The sequence below is a fragment of the Chelonoidis abingdonii genome, chromosome 9, assembly GCF_003597395.2.
Source record: "Chelonoidis abingdonii isolate Lonesome George chromosome 9, CheloAbing_2.0, whole genome shotgun sequence".
Lineage (NCBI taxonomy): Eukaryota > Metazoa > Chordata > Testudines > Testudinidae > Chelonoidis > Chelonoidis abingdonii.
The window spans coordinates 75,390,047-75,413,027 of NC_133777.1; positions in this window are offsets into that span (position 1 = coordinate 75,390,047).

Genomic DNA, 22,981 nt, shown 5'->3' on the forward strand with positions numbered 1-22,981 from the left:
AAAGGCGCTGTGGTGCAAATATACCATTGCTGCTTCATCACTGAAATAGGAGGAACTCATGAAATAGGAGGAACCATTTACTCTAGGTGCCAAAGGTCTCCTCGGCAGTGGGCTGGCCATTGTCAGACTGGATTGTCGTTAAAGCTCCTGCATCTTCTGTTTGATGAGGAAGGCTGAGTCCCTGTGATGGGTCCAACTAGTCTAGCCTCAAGGGCCTGAAGACAGGGCCACATGTTCTGTAATTGCAGAGATCCACCTGCCCAGAATCCCCCTAGAGGTGAAGAACAGAAGCAGTGAAAACCTACATGTCGGAAAAGAAACCATTGAGGGGCTGTGTTATAATCCTACGGACTCATGCAAGGTTGAGATGGGATAATTCAACAGGTATGTGTAATTTGGGAGGCATTTTTACCACACATTATTTCTGCTTAAAACAATGAAGCTTAAAACAATAAACACCGGGGGGGAGAGGAAGGGATGAAAATATATTTGTGGTGCATCTTATCCAATAATGACATCTTTTTGTGAAGAGCTTGGAGAATAGGCTCCCATTACATATTTAATTGATTTGTTACCCTTCATTGAAATATGTTTTACTATTATTTCTAGAGCTTATTATATGAGTATATCATTGTTATATTTAATGTAGTATCAACCAATGAGAGAGCTGAGATGGAAATAGTTTCTCTCTCCCATGAAGATTTTCTAAATCTTGAAAATTCTTCTCAACCCTCATGCGACAAAAAGTCCAAATCTTGAAATTTTGGGTGAACTGCCATTCCGTTAAAAAAATTCACTTCAGGTCAAGTGAAACATCTCATTTCTACAGTTTATTAAATGTTTCCTTTCAATGGATTTTGATTTTTTTTAATTTACTATAACTAGTTTAAATTTTAAAATGAAGAGTTTTGCTTTTCACAAAATCAACCTTTTCTAATGAAAAATGTTTCATCAAAAAACTCCCAACCATCTCTTCCCGGAGGACCACACTAGGATCAGGGCCCCATTGAGATGGGTACTGTACAAACTTAACACAATAGCACAGTCCCGGCCCTAAAAAGTTAATATAAACACATCACAACAGGTGTGTGGAGAACACAATGGAGGAAGGCAAGGGAAGACAAGATCTGGTCTGGTCTACATTACAATTCTTATCAGCATAACTACATCACTTAGGACATAGTTATTTGGACCTAACCCCTCCCCCACACCTAAACCCTCCCCGCTCCCGGTAAACAGCGCTATGTCCCAGCAACGTAGCTACTGCCTCTTGGGGAGGTGGATTAACTATGACAACAGGAGACCTCTCAGAGCATCTTCATTAAAGTACTACAGCAACACAGCTGCATTTTTGCATCTGTGCTGATGCAGCGTTTTAAGTGTAGATTTGCCCTGTGATAGGTGTTTAAGGCATTAGTATTGACATATATAGACCAACTGGTTGGACCTCCTTACCTACAAACATCTCAAGTTTAATGCCCGTTTAGTATAAATGAGATGGGCCCATTGGTAGAGCATTGTCCGTGAGGGCCTCAATCCTTTGGAATGCACCCTTGATGAAAATAGCCCATTGCTTTCAGTAGGAGCTGCTGAGTCCTGAGTGCACTTCATTTAGGTGGCTAGGTGGGATCTGAGCTCTCCTGAAAATCTCTTTAATATTCTTGGCTATCACATACAAGTTGCAAGGCAAATATCTGTGCACAAACAGTGCCTGAAATGCCATCACCTCTAAGTTTCTCTTTTTTGGTAACTTCTTTTTTTTTTTTAATGGACACAGATGCATATACTGAGTTCTAGTAAGTTATTAAATTAACTATTACTCACTTCTGCATTCTGCTTTTCAGGTCATGGTATTATTTTAACTAAACGTAGTTCCCTCTCGGCATTTTGCTGGTGCATTCATAATTTAGACTTTAAGTGTGGTCCAAGCAAGATTATTTACACTTTTTTTTGTGCATATTAGATTATATAAACTTGCACAATTTTCCATGAGTAGATACTTGCCCTAAACTTCCTTCTGCTTCTCTTTTTTATGCCTCTAGATTCTGATTTTCTCATAGCATCTCCCAGTAATCTTGCAGAAGGTAACAGTTCAATCTCACATAAAACTGAACTCCTCCTGATCACTTGATGATCACTAAAAATGTCCTGGTACTTTATTTCTCAAGAATAGGATTGGGAATGAATAATGTCCTGGCTATATTCAGTAAGGGGAGAAGTGATTCCTATCTGAATATAGTCTGCAAAATGTTTTGGAATCCTTTAGGATAGTGTTTCCCAAACTTGGGATGCCACTTGTGTAGGGAAAGCCCCTGAGGGGCCAGGCTGGTTTGTTTACCGGCCACGTCCGCAGGTTTGGCCAATCGCGGCTCCCACTGGCTGCAGTCAGGAGCAGCGCCAGGGTTTCTGATGCCCTAGGCGGACGGCCATTTTGCCTCCCCCCCGAGGGTCCAGTGGACCTACCGCAGTCATGCCGGCGGAAGGTCTACTGCTGGAAAGGCTCCGGTGGAGCTGCCACAGTCATTTCGGCAGGCGGTCCACTGGTCTAAAGGCTCCGGTGGAGCTGCCGCAGGCATGACTGCGGCAGCTCCACCAGAGCCTTTAGACCAGCGGACCGTCCGCCAAAATGACTGTGGCAGCTCCACTGGAGCCTTTCCAACAGCAGACCGTCTGCCGGCATGACTGCGGTAGGTCCACTGGACCCGCGTGCCGCCCCCCCTCCAGTAAAATAGCGCCCCCCAAAATTCTGGCGCCCTAGGCCATTGCCTAGGTCGCCTAAATGGTAGCGCTGGCCCTGGCTGCAGTTCACCAATCCAGGCCAATGGGAGCCGTGGGAAGCAGCGTGGGCCAAGGGACGTACTGGCTGCCACTTCCAGCAGCTCCCATTGGCCTGGAGCAGCGAACCGCAGCCAGTGGGAGCCGCGATTGGCCGGACCTGTGGACGTGGCAGGTAAGCAAACCAGCCCAGCCCTCCAGGGGCTTTCCCTACAACAGCAGCGACCCAAGTTTGGGAAACACTGCTATAGGATGAAAGGCTCAACATAAATATGTCATTTCTTTGGGACAGAGACCTATGAGAGAAAAACAGCCTAGAACAAGGTGGACTAAATTGTGCCACTCTGCCTTATTGAGCAGCCTGCATTGTCTCTCCTTGTTTCTGGTTGTGTATTATCGTTCTGGATTCTAAGAGTAAAAGTAGTATTACATTGCAGCTGACCAGCAGGAGTAATTGATGTCTTTATCTAACTTCCCTGTGTGTATGCCAGGACTGTAACAGGACATTTTTTGTTGTGTTTGTACACAGCCTAGCACTACAAATAAACTAAATTATAAATTATATTAATAGTATATTTATTTTACAATGCAACTGATATTTTGATTTACCCTGGGGTAAATAATGTGATGCCCCTTACATTTAATTGTAAACCACATTGAAATTATTATAAAACCATAATCGTCCACACAAGTAACAAGATTTTTGAGGCAACTTATTTTTAATTTATTTTCAAGGTGAATAAAAAAAACCTTCCTGATTGGAAGGCCCAGTCCTTCAAACAAAGCACTTGTCTTCAATTGGAGTTCCATGCATTGAAGGTTTGCAGGACTGGCCTCAACATCAGAAATATTCAATCATTTCCATGTTGTTGGCTGGTAGATGATTATTATATAGAATGCTTACTGCTTTGGCTTCACAAGGATCACCTGCCACTTGGGTGCTAAAAGGGGCCCCCGGGCTCCCTACTACCCAGTTGATTCTCCTGATGAGTATTAGCTGCCAGCAAATGCACTGATCAATGTTTAAATTTATACCAAACCACCACTTCCTGAGCCCCTGTGAAGTTCTGCACTAGCTAAAGTTCATGTAAGGAAGTTCCCTTAGGAAGAATTCCTGATTTGGGACCTGGATCTTTAATTCTTTAAATAAACCTAGACTTTGGAGAGGAAAAACTAGAATCTTCCATTAAAATGTCTTACAAGCTAAACCACTTTGGAGAGCTCAACTGCTTTAAACAAGAAACCAAAATGATCGTTTCACTTTGTGGATGACATGGGTGTTCTCACCATAAACTGGCTAATAACCACCCCCCCTCAAGAAATGCATCTGCGAGCCTCTAAGATTAATATTGATATAATGTCTCTATATTTCTACTTGGCACCTGTAGAATTGTTGTACTTGCCCATTAGCACTCCATTTAACATCAGAAGCCAGTTAATAAATTCTTCCTTCCTGCATAGGAAATTGACTAAAAGACACAAAATTAGCTTTTAAATTTTAACGAATTAAGATCTCTACAACTTACTTTTTTCTTTATTATATTACCTTGAAAATGAGTGTCAAGCTGCATTCTCAGCAGTGGTATAACCTGGTAAGCTCCTCTGTCTTTCAGCCTTAGCGTTTAATGGATGGTGCGGGTGAACAATGTGTATCTTTTCTCAGCCCTTGCCCTAAGGCAGTTCTCAGGCAAAAAAACAGGCTTGGACAATTGTCTAGGCCTGAGGCCTGAGAGGTCAAAAAGTTCAGGCTTTTGTACTGTGATGCTTCTTGGATTTCTTTATACTCTTTTTCTGGTAACAGATAAATAACTAGGGCTTTTATCCTTCTTCTGCTGAACACAAAGAAGTACCATCCTGAAAAGGAAACAGAGAGAGATACCTTCCTTCATGGAGATTTTATGTTATCGTTTTTATTTTTAAGTCAAAAATGACAAATTGTCCAGTTTCAACCATGTGCTTTTAACATCCTTGCAACTAAGCCTGGATATTGAAATGCACGTGTAGCGCTGCTAGCCACTGCATTACACATATCAGTATATAAAACTTTACATCTTTTTGAAGGAGGAACTGAAACAGAACCATGATTCAAACCTCTCCTACTATAGGAATATTCAGATTTGGCTCTGGACCTAAGCCTTAGCTCCATGTCCAGTGCATTAACAACTCAATCTGAACATTCCACGCTTCAGAAAGTTTGGGTTTGGAACCAAATCTACAGCAAACATCCCAGCTCCTGTACACTCATCATTCCATCACTCTGCAGTTATTTCAGAAACATTTTTAATAACTGTGAATCTGTATCTATAACATGTTGAAGTTTATAACTAAGGGCTTTAAAACTGTGATACTTATATTAAACAGAGGTTAAAGGATAGGACTGGACGGGGTTGAAGAATTCAATGAGTCTGGGGTTTGGGTTCAGTATAATAGCCACATAAAAGTTTTATAATTTGGGAGTGCCAAGGTTTCTTCTCTTCTTTAATCACAGTTTGTATTTCGCTGTTTTATTATAATGTTTGCTTAGCTTGTTGCAGGTTGTTTTCTTTATGGTGCTTTCTCTGTAGACAAGGGTCGAATTCTGCTTATCTCACTCCTGGGAGTATCCCATTTACTTTATTGACTAAATCCCAGACACACTTAGCTCACACTTCCTTTTAGCCCAGCTGGAAGTTTGGGTTAAAGGAGGAAGGTTTTCAAACTCACACTACTCCACGGCCATGTTGTTGAAATCATGGACATACAGAACCAGGGTGAGGAAAGCTGTATTGTATAAACACCATAATGCATGACACATGACTAAATGATATATCCTGACACGTTTACAAAACAAAATGAAAATCTTCATTTGTCTTAAGGAACGGGAAGTGCTCCCACGCGTTTAGACATCTGCACACTCAACATGAGGCAACTATTGTGCTGAGGAATTGGAGTACTTAACTGCTGTGGCAAATTAAGGCTCTGGTGATCAGTACCTTCCCTCCGCCGCGAACAAAGCAATCTGTGGTCTAAGGGCCACTGAAGGGGAGAGATGTCTCTGAACGGCTTAATCCTATCAAAATAGATTTACCTCCAGCCAGAGCTGTATCCTTTGTTTCCACTTCCTTTCCCTTTCATTTGACTGTGCAGTGCCACATATCCTAAAGAGTTTCTTACGCCCTGTTATTGTGTGTTTGCTTAAGTGCTGAAATTAAATACACATAATAAAGCCATCTGCAATGAACAGAATTATTAACTGGCGTACCATATTGATATGAGAATGTTGACTATATAAACACACAGTACACACACCGATCTACAAAGAACTTGGCATTTCTCAAACTTTACAGTGTGCTTTTGAATGTGTCCCAAGTTATTTGTTCCCAAAGACATTCATCTGACGAAGTGGGTATTCACCCACGAAAGCTCATGATCCAAAACATCTGTTAGTCTATAAGGTGCCACAGGATTCTCTGCTGCTTTTACAGATTCAGACTAACACGGCTACCCCTCTGATAAAGGATTCTTAATTACTTATGCTGGAAACCACACTAACAAGTTTGCCTCATAAAAATGTTTCGGTCTTCCTGTGAAAAGGTCTTCTCTTTATTTAAAAAAAAAAAAAGTAATGCATTATAGCAAAGAATCCTGTGGCACTTTATAGACTAACAGACGTTTTGGAGCATGAGCTTTCATGGTGATGCATCCGACGAAGTGGGTATTCACCCATGAAAGCTCATGCTCCAAAACGTCTGTTAGTCTATAAAGTGCCACAGGATTATTTGCTGCTTTTACAGATCCAGACTAACACGGCTACGCCTCTGATACTTAATGCAATATACTCATCTTTAAGTAATTTCTTTGAGAAAGGGATCAAATGGGGATTATAAAATTACTATGAAGATGATTTCTCTTGGATATTCAGTCATATCAGTTCCACATTAACCCTTGGTTGCTGTATATTGCATAGTTGTCAAAGTATGTGTGGGTATGAAATGCTTCAGCACAGGGATGTGATGACCTGGTATTATCTCTCAGGATTTCCCATGAAAGCAAAGAAGAAAAGCTAAGAGGCAATCAACACTGGATTGTACCTAGCTTCTATACAAACATGTAAGGATCGGATTATTAATGCCTTCTCAGGCAAACCTATGTTTGTCTTTATTTCACAAGCAATTTTCATATCAGGCTGGAAATCAGAAGAAAAAGCTCCATTAAGCCAAGGTTAAAATGAATTTAGCCTTTGAACTTTTAGCAAGGAGCTAAATTAAAGTTTAAACTCACTTTTATGTAGTGATCTCTTTCGACAAATTAAGGCACACATGCAGACTTACACACATAAACACAGCTACAAATCATGTCCTTGGGAAAAAGTGTTACCAGGATTGCAGTGAAGTGCACATTCCACCTTGAATTTATAAAGACATCATCACATACTTATAATTTCTTTGGGAATAACTGAAGAATGCACTGGATTTATTGTGTTAAATTTTTGCTTTGAAGCTGAGACGATTTCTATGGATTTTGACTAGTATCACTGAGGCCAATTCAGCCTGCAATTTGTATTGTTTATTTATTTTATCCTGTTTATTATGGTAGTGCCTGGGGCAAACAGAGGACAGGGACCTATAGCGCTAAGCACCATGCAAAGAGAATAAGAGACAGTCTCTGCCCCAACAAGCTTGCAAGCTAAAAAGACAAGACAGAAAAGGTAAAGGAAAGGAATAGAATAAACAAGCAAAGTGAACAGTGAGATGGCAGCAAACACCATGCTAATTCAACAAGTTGTTTGTTATTTAAATCATTTTTAATGTAATGCTTTTGATAAAAGAGCTTGGTTAAGAAAAAAACGGGTAAATACCATCAAACATTTCTTGGAAAAGGGACAATAGGGCCATTTTAACCCCAGAAAAAAGATGAACAACTTCAACATTTGGAATGTTCTGATAGAATCATTTTCCTGCTTTTTGACCAGTTCTAATAGTCAGTATTTTCTACATTCTATTGCTAAAACAGATGGTGATTGGATATATGGCACCAGATCCTCATCCCTCTGTCTGGCTGCATTGTGCTCAATAAAGTAGCTGGAAAGCTTCCATAACAGGGCAGTTAGCTATCCACATAGCATAGGGGAACAAATGAGGGAGCTACATTTGTTAAATCTTTTGTCCAATGCAAATAGTTCTTACAACTCTAATTACGGATCTTCCTTTTGAGCATTAGGTCCAAGATTGAGGAGCATAAGTTCTCTCTCTTACTAATCCTCGCCCCCAATTCCTGGCCTCTTTATGTGTTAGGGAAGTTTCAGCAATGGTTTTAAAAACTCAAACTTTCTTTTTATTCAGCTCTATATTGCACACTTTCTGTTTCCTTTCTTGTTCTTAATCCTAACCCCTGTCACACTTGCTGCTAAAGCTGGAGTGCCTCATCCTTTTACAGGATGGAGAGGAACAACAAATTTCATTGAAGATGTCACCAGTACCACTTCTTTAATTGATCAGTAGAAGGTGCATTGCAAACAATGTCTCCTCCAAACACCTGTGACACAACCAGTCTCTTCTAACTGGATGATTTGTTTTCTGAATATAAACAATAGGACCGACTTGACTTGGAGGAGGGCACATCACCTGCTGACTACAACTCTCAGAAGTCCCCAGCCAGCCAGTCTTACCCTCTGCCTGACTAGCAGGTGGGGCTCTTTTTGTTTCTCACAACATTACAGGCCAACTCATTTTTTTATTTGTTTTGGAGTTTTTTGAGGCATGGAGGGAGTCAGTTAATATAATGCTTTGGGGCTGCTATGAGCTGCAGAGAAATAGTCTTGTTGTAAATCTCCTTAAGCTGTTAACTGGGGAACTCTTATCTTTTTGTTAACGTTAATGTTAACAAATGATGTTCACAGGCCTGAGAAAGCCCTCTTTGGACCTACTAGATTTGTAGTAGCGGTGAGTTGTTCTTCCTGCTTCTGAGAATATATCTGAAAGCACAGGCTACCACAGTATGCATTCAAACATTGCCAAGCAGGCAATGATCTATAAGACAGGACAACTTGCTCTAAAAAGATACACTGTGAAGGAGCAGGTACATATGATCCATTGTACCAATAACCTGTTGATTTAGCGTGTGGAGTTTGGAGCGTACCCTCCACTCCCTCTTTCCCAGATGCAACTGGAGTGCCACAAGGTTATTTAAAATGTGTATTTTATTTTAAAACACAACAGGTAAATATTTTGTTTTAAATGAAAAGAAGAGGAAACCACCAAATAAGTTAAGGAAATGACATTCAGTCCTTTAAAATGCCTTTGTTGTACTTGGGGTTTCAATAAGATTTCCAAATAGTGGGCTATATTACAGAATGCGTGTGCTGCAATCTGGAGCGGCGCGAGGGTTTTTGGCACCCTAGGCTCGCTGGTCCCGCGGCTCCAGTGGACCTCCCAAGGCGTTCCTGCAGACGGTCCACTGGTTCCGCGGCTCCAGTGGACCTGCCACAGGTGGCCCTGCAGACGGTCCGCTCGTCCCGCGGCTCTGGTGGACCTGCTGCAGGCGTGCCTGCGGATGCTCCACCGGAGCCGCGGGACCAGCGGACCCTCCGCAGGCACACCTGCAGGAGGTTCACCAGAGCAGTCTGCCCCCTCCCAAATCCTCGTGCTCTAGGTGACCGCCTAGGTCACCTAAATGGAAGCGCCGGCCCTGGCTGCAATTGGGAATAAGGCAAATGGGTTGAGATGGAAATGTAAAAAAAAACAAAAACCAAAGACCTTCACTTAATCATGAGTATGGAAAAATAAGAGTATCACAGAATAGCATCAGGCCCTGAGATTCATAATTCTGCTTACTTCCCAATTCTCTCCTTTAGATTTGATTTCCTTTTAACTTTGTTGTTCTTCTGTAATCAAAATGAAAGAGTAAGATATTTGCCCTTCCCCCAAAATTCAGAGCAGTTAGCACTCTGCTACTGCTAAGGAAAATGTGCCAGAGCTTGCTTCCACCATAAGAGAGAAGTGTAAACTATACTACACACATTTGCCCAAAAATTGAGCCATAGTCTCCATTTTTAATGGCACATTTTTATATACATATTTGATTGCATTTGCACAGCTGAGCACCATTTTTGTTCCCAAGCAGACTGAGTAGATGAGCAAGCAACTGTTTGATTTGTGCATGCAAATGTGAGTTTGGTATGTGCAAAGGACAGCGGTGTGTGCCAGTATGGAAATAACTATGCAAATGAGACGTGAGATAATGTGATCGTGGTTATGGTGTTAAGTGTTAAGCTCTATGCAAACTAGATAATGCTTTAAGAAAAACATTGAGTCTTCACTGTAACCCAACAGCTGACTCAGTGTAAAAATTCTCTTGATTTGGACTTACATGCAGGAATATCTTATTAGTTACTTTGATTCACTCTAACACATCTGAGTTATGTAGAGTGACCCTAGTGATTAGAATGAAGAAGTGGGATCAGAATTTCTGAGGCTTATTCACAACTTAACTAACTCACTGCTCTTGGAGACAGAAGGTGGGTGAGGTAAAAACTTTTATTAGACCACCTTCTGTTGCTGAGAGAGACAAACCCTTGAGCTTACACAGAGCTCTTCTTCAGGTCACTGATCTCGGTCAAATCACTTAAGACATTATGTTGCCAATATTTAAAATGAGTATAACGCTTAATAACCTCATAGGAGTCTTCTAATACTTAATACATATTCGTAAAATGCTTTTGGGTTAAAACACTATAAGTGCAAAGTCTAAATATTAGTAATAGTAACTTATTGAGTTACTCCAGCTTTATCATGGTATAAGTAAAAGGCCTATCCACCTATCTTTTTTCAAAAGTAAATTGCGTGGCACTGATATAAAACCAATGTGAGGAGAATCAGGCCCAACAGATTTTTAATTTTCAATTTAAAATGCTTACTGGCATTTCCTCAATAAATGTAATGTATTTTCACATGGGAATTCGCCTCTTTAATGATGCATGCTTCCTTTTGGCTGATGTGGGAGCTGAGTATTGATGTGTATGGGTAAAGATTATGTATATGATTCCATGGGATTGTAGCTAAGTGGAGTCTAGACGGGTTGTTGCAGGTTTATGACAAGCAAAGAAATTCCACAACCACTCTTGACTGACTTGAAGAAAACTCTATTTAAAGCTGACCAGAGGCAGCCATAAATGTGCCATCCTTTTCTGTTGCTACTATTACTGTGGGATTTCCCTGCAAAGGTAGCATGCATATAATGTCTTCCACTGAAAACTGAGACCAGTCAAGTTTTACATGGCTTTTTTGCCCACAGTAGAGCTTTTTCTACAACATGGGCTCAGAAGCTCTGCTGTGGGCAAAAAAGCCACATAACACTTGGCTGCTCTCAGTTTTCAGTGGAAGAAGATGTAAAAGATGAGTGTGAAAATGGTTTCAACTTAGGAGAATTGTAATGGTAGACTGCAATTAATTTTTCTATCTGAAACGTATTATCTGTGTCTGAATACACTGTAAAGTTTCTTGGGGCAGGAACTGAGGGCCAAATCTGATCTCAATTACGCTAGTATAAATTTGGAGTATACCCTTTGGCCCTCTCCCATGTAGAAGGAAGAGACATGACATTCATTTAATTATGGTCAAAACCGCAGATCCAAATACCTCTATATTTGAACTGGGAGCCAAGCTTCACAGCTTGCTTTTATCTCCCCAGTAGCCTGAATCAAAAACCCAGATTTGAACATGCAGAAATTTGGGATCAGACATGGATACGAATATTGTGAATTGGGTCCCTCTCCAATAACAAAAATAAAAATGTGATAAATCAGGTTCGAACCTCTCCCTAAAAACTTCCAAAACAAAAACATTCCACTACACAGACTTGTCCCTTTAGGGAGGAGATGAGAGAGAACAAACGCGTGGCAAATATTAGGCATGTTGTTTAATACACTATTAGAAGATGCTCTCATACTATGTTGATGAGCACAATATGAAAACCTGAATAGAATAGAATGCAAAAGATTCAACTGAAAGATCCCTGTTGACTTCAATAGGCTTTGGCAGATAAACAAAGGGCTTGAGCCAGGGTTTATAAATGTTAAAAATAAATATATTTTTTTAAATTAACATTAAATCAAGTTCTGAAAAACAATGTGGATTTTGTAATCAGATAAATCAAGGCAAAATATAATTTGCCTTTTTCTTTAATTCATGAAGGCCCATTACATTTGTTTTCGATGGCATGGAACAACCTTTTCATAATTGCGGTATAAGAAAAAATCCATATCAGCTCAGGTAATATACAAAAATTAAATAAAATAAAACCCTCAAGTATTGTCAAGCATTCATCGCATATCCCAGGATTTAGCTGTGTGAATGGGCAACAGGAAAAACCCAGGAGTATCGGATTGCAGGAAAGAGCTGCTATTTATTTATTTATATAATAAAAAGCTTGTAACCGATTCCAAAAAGCAGCCCCCTGCTCTGGAGTTTGAACACAGGAGTAACAAGATAAATTCCCCAAAATTCTAATTGGAGAACAGTTGACTTAATTGGTGCCCATTTGGCAGACAATAGGAAAGGAGCACTGGTTGGGTCTGATGGCTCCCTGGGGGGATATAACCTTGCAACAGGCCAGAAAGCTCTCAGGGACAGATTGTTTCCTGAGAAGAAACCATGAGACCAAGGGCTGGATTAACCCTCCAACTGTCAAGCTTTATTAGTAGTAATCAGACTAGATATATCAAGGGTTAAACACAGGAAACTGAACTGGCAATGGAGACATATGTCTCTTTAAAAACGAAAGACAGAGAGGAAGAAGGAGTTGAGGGGGAGGTGCATACACCAAAATGGACACAAGTGGTATTCTTTCAGGTTCAAATGAAGCATCCATTGATCATAGATCTTCATCTCAGTGATGTTAAATGTTGCATCTTCACGGCTTCTGAGTATTTATCATGTTTACAGGTCATATTTTCCCACTTCCTTACTCCTTCCTTATTACAAACCTAAGTGACTGTTGAGAATAAAGTGCTGCTTTCCTCTTAGTTAGCAACGTGCTGGCTTTCCAAGGTTAGATTCTGTACTGTACTGAATGGTGAGTGCTCACTGCTAGGAAAGGACACGGTCAGATTATTTTAAAGATCCCAAAGATGCAGATTGTTGTTTTCAAGAACACATCTGGGCACCTAGGTGCCTAACTCTCTAGGCAGCTCGGCACTTTTGAAAGTCTCACTTGGAACCTATTTGCATCTTGGGCACCTAAATACTTTTAAAAATCTGCCCCCAGAACTATAAACATTATGGGTACATTTTTAAAACAGCATACAGCATCTCCCATTGAGCCCTCTTTTGGAAAGCCCAAATCATTTTAGTACCTGAGCTCTTTGGAAATGTGTTTCTTCATCCAGAGCAACCTGCAGAGCTTGCTCGTGCTCTCTCTCTCTCCCTCTCTCTTGCTATAATGATTTAAAATAGAAACAATTAACCTCAAGGTCAGGCATTCCCAGGCAGTTAATACCCACCTGGATTAAAAGCCCTCAGGCCTTCAACTCCTGCAGTCAGCTATTAATGGCTGGAGATTCCCCTCCTGTCAGGAATGACTGTTCAATTATAAAGAAGAGACTGAACTAAAATTCTGTCTCTGACACTGCTTATCCCTGAATTTGGAAAAAGTCAAATTTGAATTCAGCCCCAATCTTTGCAGTCCAGAAGCATCTCTGTTAAATTATAAAGCTAATGGGATACTTACTGACCATGAAATCTTTTCCTATTGGCTATTGTGCTGGTTGTTAACTACTAGAGAGTTACCTGTATGTTGGACAGAAGTGTATCCATGGCAACATACAGGTCAGCACAGGGAAAAAGGTAATTACTCTAGTTATTTCTCTAGGTTCCTCAGCAAACTCGCTACCAAATCCTAACCTAAATAAGTGGCAGTTCAGCATTTCCTGTCTGCTCAGGTCCCTGAGTTAAAGGCCCGGAGTTTCCCCTCAGGCCTTCAACTCCTCCACGTGTTTATCACTACCAGAGCACTCCTCAGTCATTATTGCTTAAACACCAGATGGTGCTCAGGGAGCAGTTCACTGATGGTCTGCTCTGTAACAGTCCTTTTCTGCCTTGAATTAAGGAATGTTCCTGCCAACCGGAAGCCTTCAGCAAAGCTAAAGGAGTAGTTAATATTTTCTTCATTAAATAAGAGAAAAAAATGTAGTTGGGGCATATGATGGGGCATTTCATCAGTGTTTGTAACCAAGCTAGCAACACTACACTGAAAACCTGCCTGTAGAGTGTGAAGCAGCCCTGACCTTTAGAATCGAAGGTTGCTGAAATCCATTTTGATCGGTGCTATCTGCCTCTGCCCCTTTCCCAAAATGTCATGCTTATGGGGAAATTTGGTTATATAAGAGATGAAAGATCCTCATAGGCAAAAAAAAAGGACCTGTTTTTCTATCTGGCCTTTCAATTCATATTCATTTCTAGCCAGGGCAGGAATGGGCTATGAGCAGGGCCGGCGCTACCATTTAGGCAGCCTAGGCAATCGCCTAGGGCACCAGGATTATTTGGGGGGTGGCATTTTGCCAGGGGGGCAGCAGGTGGCTCCGGTTGACCTGCCACAGGTATGCCTGTGGAAGGTCCATTGGTCCGCGGCTCTGGTGGAGCTGCCGCAGTCATGCCTGCGGACGGTCGGCTGCTCGCGCGGCTCTGGTGGACTGCCCACAGGCATGCCTGCGGCAGCTCCACCGGAGCCACGGACCAACAGACCCTCCGCAGGAATGACTGCAGCTGCTCCACCAGAGCCGCGGGATCAGTGCAGGGGGCAGCGAAATGGTCGTGCGCCTAGGGCGCGAGAAACCCTGGCATCGGTCCTGGCTATGAGTCTTTACCATACAAGAAAATTTTAAGTTTGAATGGGAGTATTGGGATGGTATCAGTCAGGAAGTGATTAATCCAATGGAAAATTGTCAGATTAGGATCAAGAGAGACTGTTCAGGATAGATGAAATTCTACTTGTGATATGACATTGAAAGAAGCAATCCATGAGTGGAACCAGATTTTATTTAAAAAAATAAGGTTTAATTAGACTCAGGCACAATATAAAGAATGCACCAAGTCTGTTGTATTGTCTTTATTCTCTCCTGTCTAACATTTGAAGCAAAGTGGGATCTCTAAAGTCCTTATCATTTGCATTCTAAGTGTACAATTCTGTCTGCCACTTCCCATCTAATAACTGTTCCTTTTGTTTATCTATAATCCATCCCTGTCACTGCATACCTGTAGTGCACCTTTATCTCTAGGCCTCATATCTGCTGTACTGAACCCATTCAGCCCTGGGGCTTGTCAGTTTTATGATTCATGGGTATATTTTACTTAAGATCCTACAAAGAAGGTCTTGAAGTAATTTAAAAAAACAGGTATTTCAGACGGCATGCTGTGTGGAAGAAATCCCTTATTGACTAGTCTAATCTTGTAAAATGTAATCTAATAATAAAGCCTATTCCCAGAGGTAATGCTCAGTAGATATTATAGTGTTAAAACATGTTTTATGCTGTGTTCTGAAACATATTAAGTATAACAGAATTGTCCAGCTAGCTCCTGTGTACCAGCTACTAAATAGGGCAATAATGCTGTCAATGAGGCAAAGTGTTACAATCATTTTAGATTTCTCTGTTGCATCAGATTCAGTTATCTTCTCAGCAATCAGTTAACTGGCCACTCATAAGAACAGGCTGCTTGTAGATTTCCAGGCACTGTCTACGTATTGTACTGTATATTTCCCTATATAATAAATAGATCAAACATTCCTGAACTTTAGGGGAAGAGATTCAAAATCAGATGCCAGAGCTCAGTTGAATGTTTGATTGGCCAAAAATCTGGGGGAAAAATTACTTTCAGTTTGACTCCAAACACTATTTAATTTTTTTTTTGCTATTGCCAGCAAATAGAAATATCCATTATTGACCCAGCTGCAGGTAGGACTCATTGTGCCGTACAGGCAAGGTAGCCATTGGGCTATGCACTGTTTTTTTCCTGGGCATTGTGCTTCTTTCCGTTTGCGGCCATATGGTAGCAGAAAAAACCAAACCAAACCAAAACAAAGCAAGCAAGATTCTCCAGGGCAACAACCTATTGTAGAACTCTTGTGCCATCCAGAAAAGGGGCATCAGTCCGGTTGGCAATTTTGGTGGGACTTATTCCTAGAGTTTTCAGCACATGACATAATCTTTAATTAAAGATTAATCTTTAATACCTGGAGACTCCAGGACAATTATGGAGGGCTAGCAACCCTAGACATCACAAGAAAAAAATACAGTCTGATTGTCAGCTGAGGGACTAGTACACAATGTGTGCCATCCTGACTTCACTGAAGTCTGTGGTAATTTTACCACTAACTTCAGTGAGGCCAAGATTTCACCCAACACATAAGATAGGGTAACCAGATGCCCCAATTTTATAGGAACAGTCCCAATATTTGGGTCTTTTTCTTATATAGGCTCCTATTACTCCCCACACCCTGTCCTAATTTTTCACGTTTGCTGTCTGGTCACCCTAACATAGGGCCAGATTGTGATAGGCTGCTAGCCCTGTGCACAGGAGAGGACAAAGTTGCATTGAAGCTCCTGTCACAAGTAAGCTCAGTGTGAGCCCTGAGGTGCAAAGTGAGAAGCAGGGATATTAAGTGCTTAAAGGTTGTACGACTCCACACTGCCCCCTACACAAGAGTGCAGGTAAAGCACAAATTTAGCCTGCAACAGTTACATGTAGGCTGAAATTTGTGTGCCTATCTGCCTTACACTACTTTCAGAAAGCTTTATCCTCTTTTTCAGTTCACAAGTTTCCTTTTGGTGACTTACATTTGTCTCAGAATATTTAGTATTTGAAATTATGCACTGAATAATTTCCACCAATAATGTACAGACTGCAGCTTGCTTACAAGCAGTTCATTGCTAGTAGCCAATACTCAAGCTGTATTGGTTTGTTTTGGTTGCATGCATAGGTCAAATGGTATTTTTTCTGCGACTTGATTGGATAAGTGTGCCTCTTAGAATCACACTTTTTCAATACATGTGTTTTATTTAGGAATTTATTATTAATCATTTTTGCAAATATTCTCCAACAATCACTTAAATATATACTGATTTCAAAAATTCTATAAGTCATTTAACTGAGAGGAATATTTATGTAGCAAGAGAACAGAAAGTGGGAGTGAATTACAGCCAAAACGAATTCAATATTTTATTCTTGTTAATATTCTCGGGAAAAAATTTTCTAAACTTGTTATAAATGCACTGCAGACAAAAATATGTTGTGGCTACGTAAAATTGTACAAAGTCTAAATTTATTCAGGCAATAATGATCAGTAATTGATTTGGGGATATATTAAGTGCACAATCATAATTAGATGAATTTATTAATATAATTACCTGGTTTGTACATACAATCATAATAACTGCATGTATAATTGTATGTGAAATTGCATGCATAAGACTCCATCTGGCAATCAGACTAATAAAAAAAAAAAGGTCCCTGCCAAGAATAAGTTTTGTTAGTTAAAAAAATACTCAAAATATTTTAAATGAGAACTTGCTAATTATACCACTAATGTATTTACATTAGTCCCAAATACTAAAAATTAGAAATTAATATAATATGGCAACAATTGCAACTGTGTCCTATACATGGATGTAGCAACAGGAGCACTCTCCCCTTCAGTACTTCCTTGCAGCTGGGTGTGGTACTGCAGTCTTCCCCCCCTCCCGCCCTGTAGGTTGCCAAACTTGCTAGGCAGGTCTTCAGTGGCTCAGTCCTCTAGCCAAGTCACACCATCAGTGCAACAAAGGGTTCAACAAACTGTCTATCCTCACTGGAGTCTTCAACCTCCATCCCTGGGCCCTGTAAATCCAGCCCTCCACTCAGGCTTCTAAAGGAGTCTTTTCCCCTTCTCTCAGGACTGACACCACTTTCGCCACGGGGGAACCCAGGCCCGCTTGCTATTCCAGGTCCAACCCATTGATCCCTTAAACAGCAGCCACACACCACTTCCTTTAATTCATTATTGCTATATTCCCTTGGGCCTCTTCGCACCTGGTCGCTTTACCTCCACCCATTACTTTAGGGTTAGAGTTCCCAAGTCTTTTTGCTCCCAGATTTAGCAAATGCAGCCCATCAAGTTCCTTTAGTCATAGTGCCCTTCTTTACCCTTCTAGTCCCTGCTAGAAGTGATTTGCTAAGCTCCTGCAGCTCTTTTTAGCTGAGCCTGCTCAGCTCTGATTGACGGCTGTCTAAGCAGGCCTGGAGGACCCACCTTCACTGCTCCTTTCGGGGACATATAATAGGACCACAGGGTCTCCAGCAGGGGGCCACAAAGGGCCAGATACCCCCCATCACAATGCGTAAATGTTCATTTAATTTAAATGTAGATAACTGTTCCATGTTAAATAGCAATTGTTCATTAATATATTGTATCTATTCTGGTCTAGCAGGCATGCAATAGATAACACATATAGATGTGTTTGTAAAGCCCCCTAGCACAATGGGGTGATGAACTGGTTGAAACAATCACAATATACTGTTATGTAACAATTTTAATATAGATATTTTGATGTTTGTGTTGTTAATAACTGTTACATATTTATGGAACATGAAAATTCTAGTAAATACACAGCCTCAGTGTGTTTTGCAAGTACTATAGATATATCTCTTTAGCAGTCATTATGTGTTGATATCCAATTGGTGCTTAACATGTAACAATTGCCTTATTACATTTAAATTAAATCCTCCTTGAGCCAAATTTAATTTACAGTGTGGCCTGAATTACTCACAGGACTGACAAATGTTTTGATTGGAGCATTTGTAAATTGTTTATATTGCTTTATTATTTTTAAATGGATAGATTTATTTTTTTTTCTCTTTTTTATTTCCTGATACCTGGTCACACAGTTTTATATGGGTAAGTGGAAAGACAGGGCTGTCAGGTTCTTTCTCATTCTAATCCAGAGCTGCTAATATTGCTCAGAAACTTTAGCAACCAGACACAGTCTTAGCATCCTTTGATCATTTCATTTCAGGATTCATTTTATGCAGTAGGCATTGAAATCTTCTGTGAATAAGATTTATAAGACGTCTGTAATTGACTAAATGCAGGGCAGATTCTCAGCTGGTCTAAATCTTCATATGTTATGTACATCAGTTGAGGACCTGTCCCATTATTTTGGGTTTCCTCCTGCTAGATTTTTTTGAAAAGACGCTCCTGGAAATGTTCTCCTCAGTACATATTCTGTTCTATCAAATGTGGTACCAACAGCATAGTCTGCAATTGCAGCAAATTACTTTAATATGATTATTATTAAAATATTCCTTTGGATTCTTTCTACAAAGTGACTGTTCCTCATCAGAGGGAAAACACACAGGTATGCTCTGTGCAAGTGAATTCAACCCCTTAGTACTCCGATTCCCTGAAATTCTCCATATTGATTCGTAACCTTTGGTGGGGGGGACTTAATTCTCCATGGTTTCTGATCACTTAGGCTTTTCTGGGCTTGGGTAAAACAGCATGCCGCATGTTTTCCTAACAAATTGCATTCGGACACTTTCCGACACTTTCATTATTTTAACTCAGGTAATAATTAGTCACTGTCAGAGCTAGGACTTAGGTTGTGCAAATCAGAATAAATTTACTTTGCTGTAGCAGCAGTCACAAATGAAGCAATAAATTAGAAATAGCAAATTGTTACGGACTTAAGAGATCACTACCTGCAATCCAGGAAATTCTATAGCACTGCCAAGATTTCCTTGAGAGCTTAATTTTTCCAGATAGCTTTGTAACAAGCCCTGGAGATGTTATACACACAATGTTCCCTGAGACAGTACATTGAGACTCTGCTAGTGCAAAAAAACAGAATAACTGCAGTGTTTCTTATTAAAATGAAATGCATGTCCTTTGAAGGTCTTCAGGGTTCAGAATCTTTTCTAACTGCTATATCCTTACTGTTTGTATAGATTAAATACACTGTGGGTAGTTGAAAAGCTCTATCTAACATGAGGCTGCTACATACTGCCTTATAAAATCCATTAAAGTCCATCAGATCCACTGTCTCAGTAACATGCAGCCTGGGCTGCTTCAATGAAGCATATAGTGCCTGCTTTGAAACTTGATTAAAAGACTTCATTGAAAGTAAGGAAACTAACTAATCAGAATGCAGGGGTTGCCATCATGGGACTTCAAAAGTTCATTAATGCCCCCACTATGGCAAATCAGATGGGGGACAATAAAGGTGCAACAGAAGTGGGGATAGGATGTCACCCCTTTTCTAGATGTTATCTAGGGGCATAGAGCAAGAGACTGGAATCTTGGGCTCTATTCCCAGTTCTTTCTCTGATTTGCTGTCTGTTCTTGAGCAGAGCACTTAGGCCTGCATTTTAAGACTTTTGAAAATGTAGGTCTCCATGGCTCTGTGACTCAGTTTCCCCATTTCATAAATAACTTCTCGGGGGAGGCAGGTATTTGACTCAACCCTCTGAATTGCTTTGTGACGGTGATCTGTGGGTACACATCTCCCACCTTCAAGCGTTCCAACTAGGCAATCACGTACTTCACATCAGCTTGTTAGGCGCCTTTTTAGGGTTCCCACCATAGTGCCTGAAGAAGTGATTGGCTATTGTATATCTCCCATGTCATCAGTTCTTACAGCTGCTTTACCTCACAACTTTAACAGGTGAGTGATAGTGAACTCACAAGCTTGAACAGTCAATCTCACTAGTGTTAATTCTCTTGTGAACAATGATCGTACAGCTTCACTCAAGAGATCCTTCACTAAGGAGTTGATTTATGTGACCAGAGTATATGTGTGTTTATTCTCCTTGTTCAACAGAAACCATAAACAAAATTCTTATGAATTGCTATTATGAATAGCCTGTTTAGAGTATTGTATGGTCTTTTTTCACACACTATATCTTATCTAAAGTTTATGACTGCAGGATGGACTACTTGTTCTGCAGCAACTCTATAGATTATCTCCATTACCAATTACAGAGAATGTCTTTTTCTGAGCCTTGTCCCTACCCATTTGTTACGTCCTTAAATGAATGAGGGTCTTGATTACAGGCTTCTTTGCTCAGGAAACCACCATATTTGCAAACACAAATGCATATATACACTCTAATGAATAATGAAGATTATTTATTGCATGTGCTTGAAATAATGGTTGATTTTGGAGTGCCTTTCATAAAACCCACATCAGAAAGTGTGTTATGTCCTGACATTTTCATTGCAGTTCAAGTAAAATAGTCTTTGGAAATTGTCTTGCTACCAAATTGCAATCATAAAGGCATGGCTTCAGACTCTGAGAATCACTTCAGATTGTGAACTTCTGGATAATATATAACATAAAGAGTTTAATTGAATCAGCCAGTTGGGTTTTTGCCCAGAAAAGTGGGAATTTAAATGCTGATGCAGCTTTAGCTTCCAATGACACCAGTCAGCACTCCTTAGATTAGATTGTAAATAATCTTATTTTAGGATATGCAGTATGATAGCGATAGACTTGTCTGTAAACTTGCTAGCAAAAGTAATTAAATAATTCCATTGTGTACTAAGACATATGAAAAATCACTGACCCCAAAGAAAGATTTGATAAGTATTTTCCAGCAGTTACAAGAAAATACTAAATTTTTAGCAACCCTTGTCTTATTTTGGAGCTGCTGTGGCAAACCACCACTAACAAAATAAATAAAAACTCAGCCAGAGTGAAATCCTGACCATTCCTGACCCCCATTTGAAGACATTTGTGGCAAGTATCTTTCAACCCAACTGGATGTTGAGAATTCCTCCTTTCTGGGACCAGAAATTCAAGCTTGGTTCACATGCCACATTTAGAAGTTCATCCTTCTTGATTTGAACTCTGAACATCTCACATGAGATTTTTAAAGCTGCTACAGACAGAAAAAAAAAATTTGGAAAGATCTCACAAAACATCCTAAAAAATGAATAAAATCCACCCAAAATAAATTAAATAAAGCAGAGCTGGTCAACACTTTTCATTCAAAACTCTAAAATTAAAGAAAATGGCCTTTTGGGAGGCTAGGGGGAATACAGAGAAGATTTTCTTTTTTCCATTTCCCAGTTGGTTAATAAAAAAAAATCCCAAAAGTGGACAACAAAAACATTTTTGTGTTTTTTTAAGTTTTTGCCTTACCCTGCCCCCATTACTCTACTTTTTATCCTCCTCTTCCACCTTTTTCATTAACAAAGAGACAAGAAGAAGAAGAAGAAAAAGAGGCTGGAAATTTAAAAACTGGAAAAAAAGAAAGGTTTTGGTTAAAAAAATTCCATTTTTAATTGAAAAATAAGAAACATAATTTTTTAAATGGAAAAATTCAAGAAAACAAAAAAGTGTGAAAATGTTTAATTAAATATGACTACTATCTTTCAGCCAAATCTAAAAGTGTTTTCTGAGGAGTGGTGCTACCTACTATGAGCAATATCTGGTTTAAATCAGGTGAAAAACAATCACTGCTAACAACAACCTCTGACACAGGTAAATATACGGGACTTATCATAATTTTATATCTTGGGCATAGACTGGTTATATTACTTCTCCATGGTTTCACAAAGTACTAGTGGCAGAAATAGAACACAAAAGTTCAAACTCCCAATCCCTTGCACTATCCATTGCATACCCTACCTATCTACCTCCCACCCTAATTATCATCACATTTTCTTTACGATATTGACAAGGGTTCTGGCGGAGTGGAGGCTGTTAGATGACGTTGTTTTTTTCTATAATCATTCTGTTGGCGTTAGCAGTGTAAAACTACTACTGACCAGAGATTTGTTACATTATGATGCACCAGTGGCATACGTAGATATAAAGCCAGCCCATTGGGCCACCAAGGAAGACATCCTCCCCATTGCCCTGTCACAGCACAGCCACTGGGTTGTGGTGAAAGAGAGAGGAGTGTGGCTTGAGTGCTGCTGTGCTTTGGCTATTCTCAGCTTCTGGGAGGGCCCATTAGGACATTATGCAGTTTTTGTGAATTAGACCAGCTTTGAAGCGTCTTCTGACTTATGCTGAGGGGCTGGCCAAGCCTACAGTCGCTCCAAAGTAGGGGACGTGCAAAGGTGACTTAAAGCAACCTTGACCCTCTCATTGTCTCATTCCTGCATCAAGAGTAGCTCAGCTGGAACAGAGACTTTGGGATCCTACTTCTCCCCAAAACATATTAGTCAACAGCTCTATTTCAGCTCCCCAAAA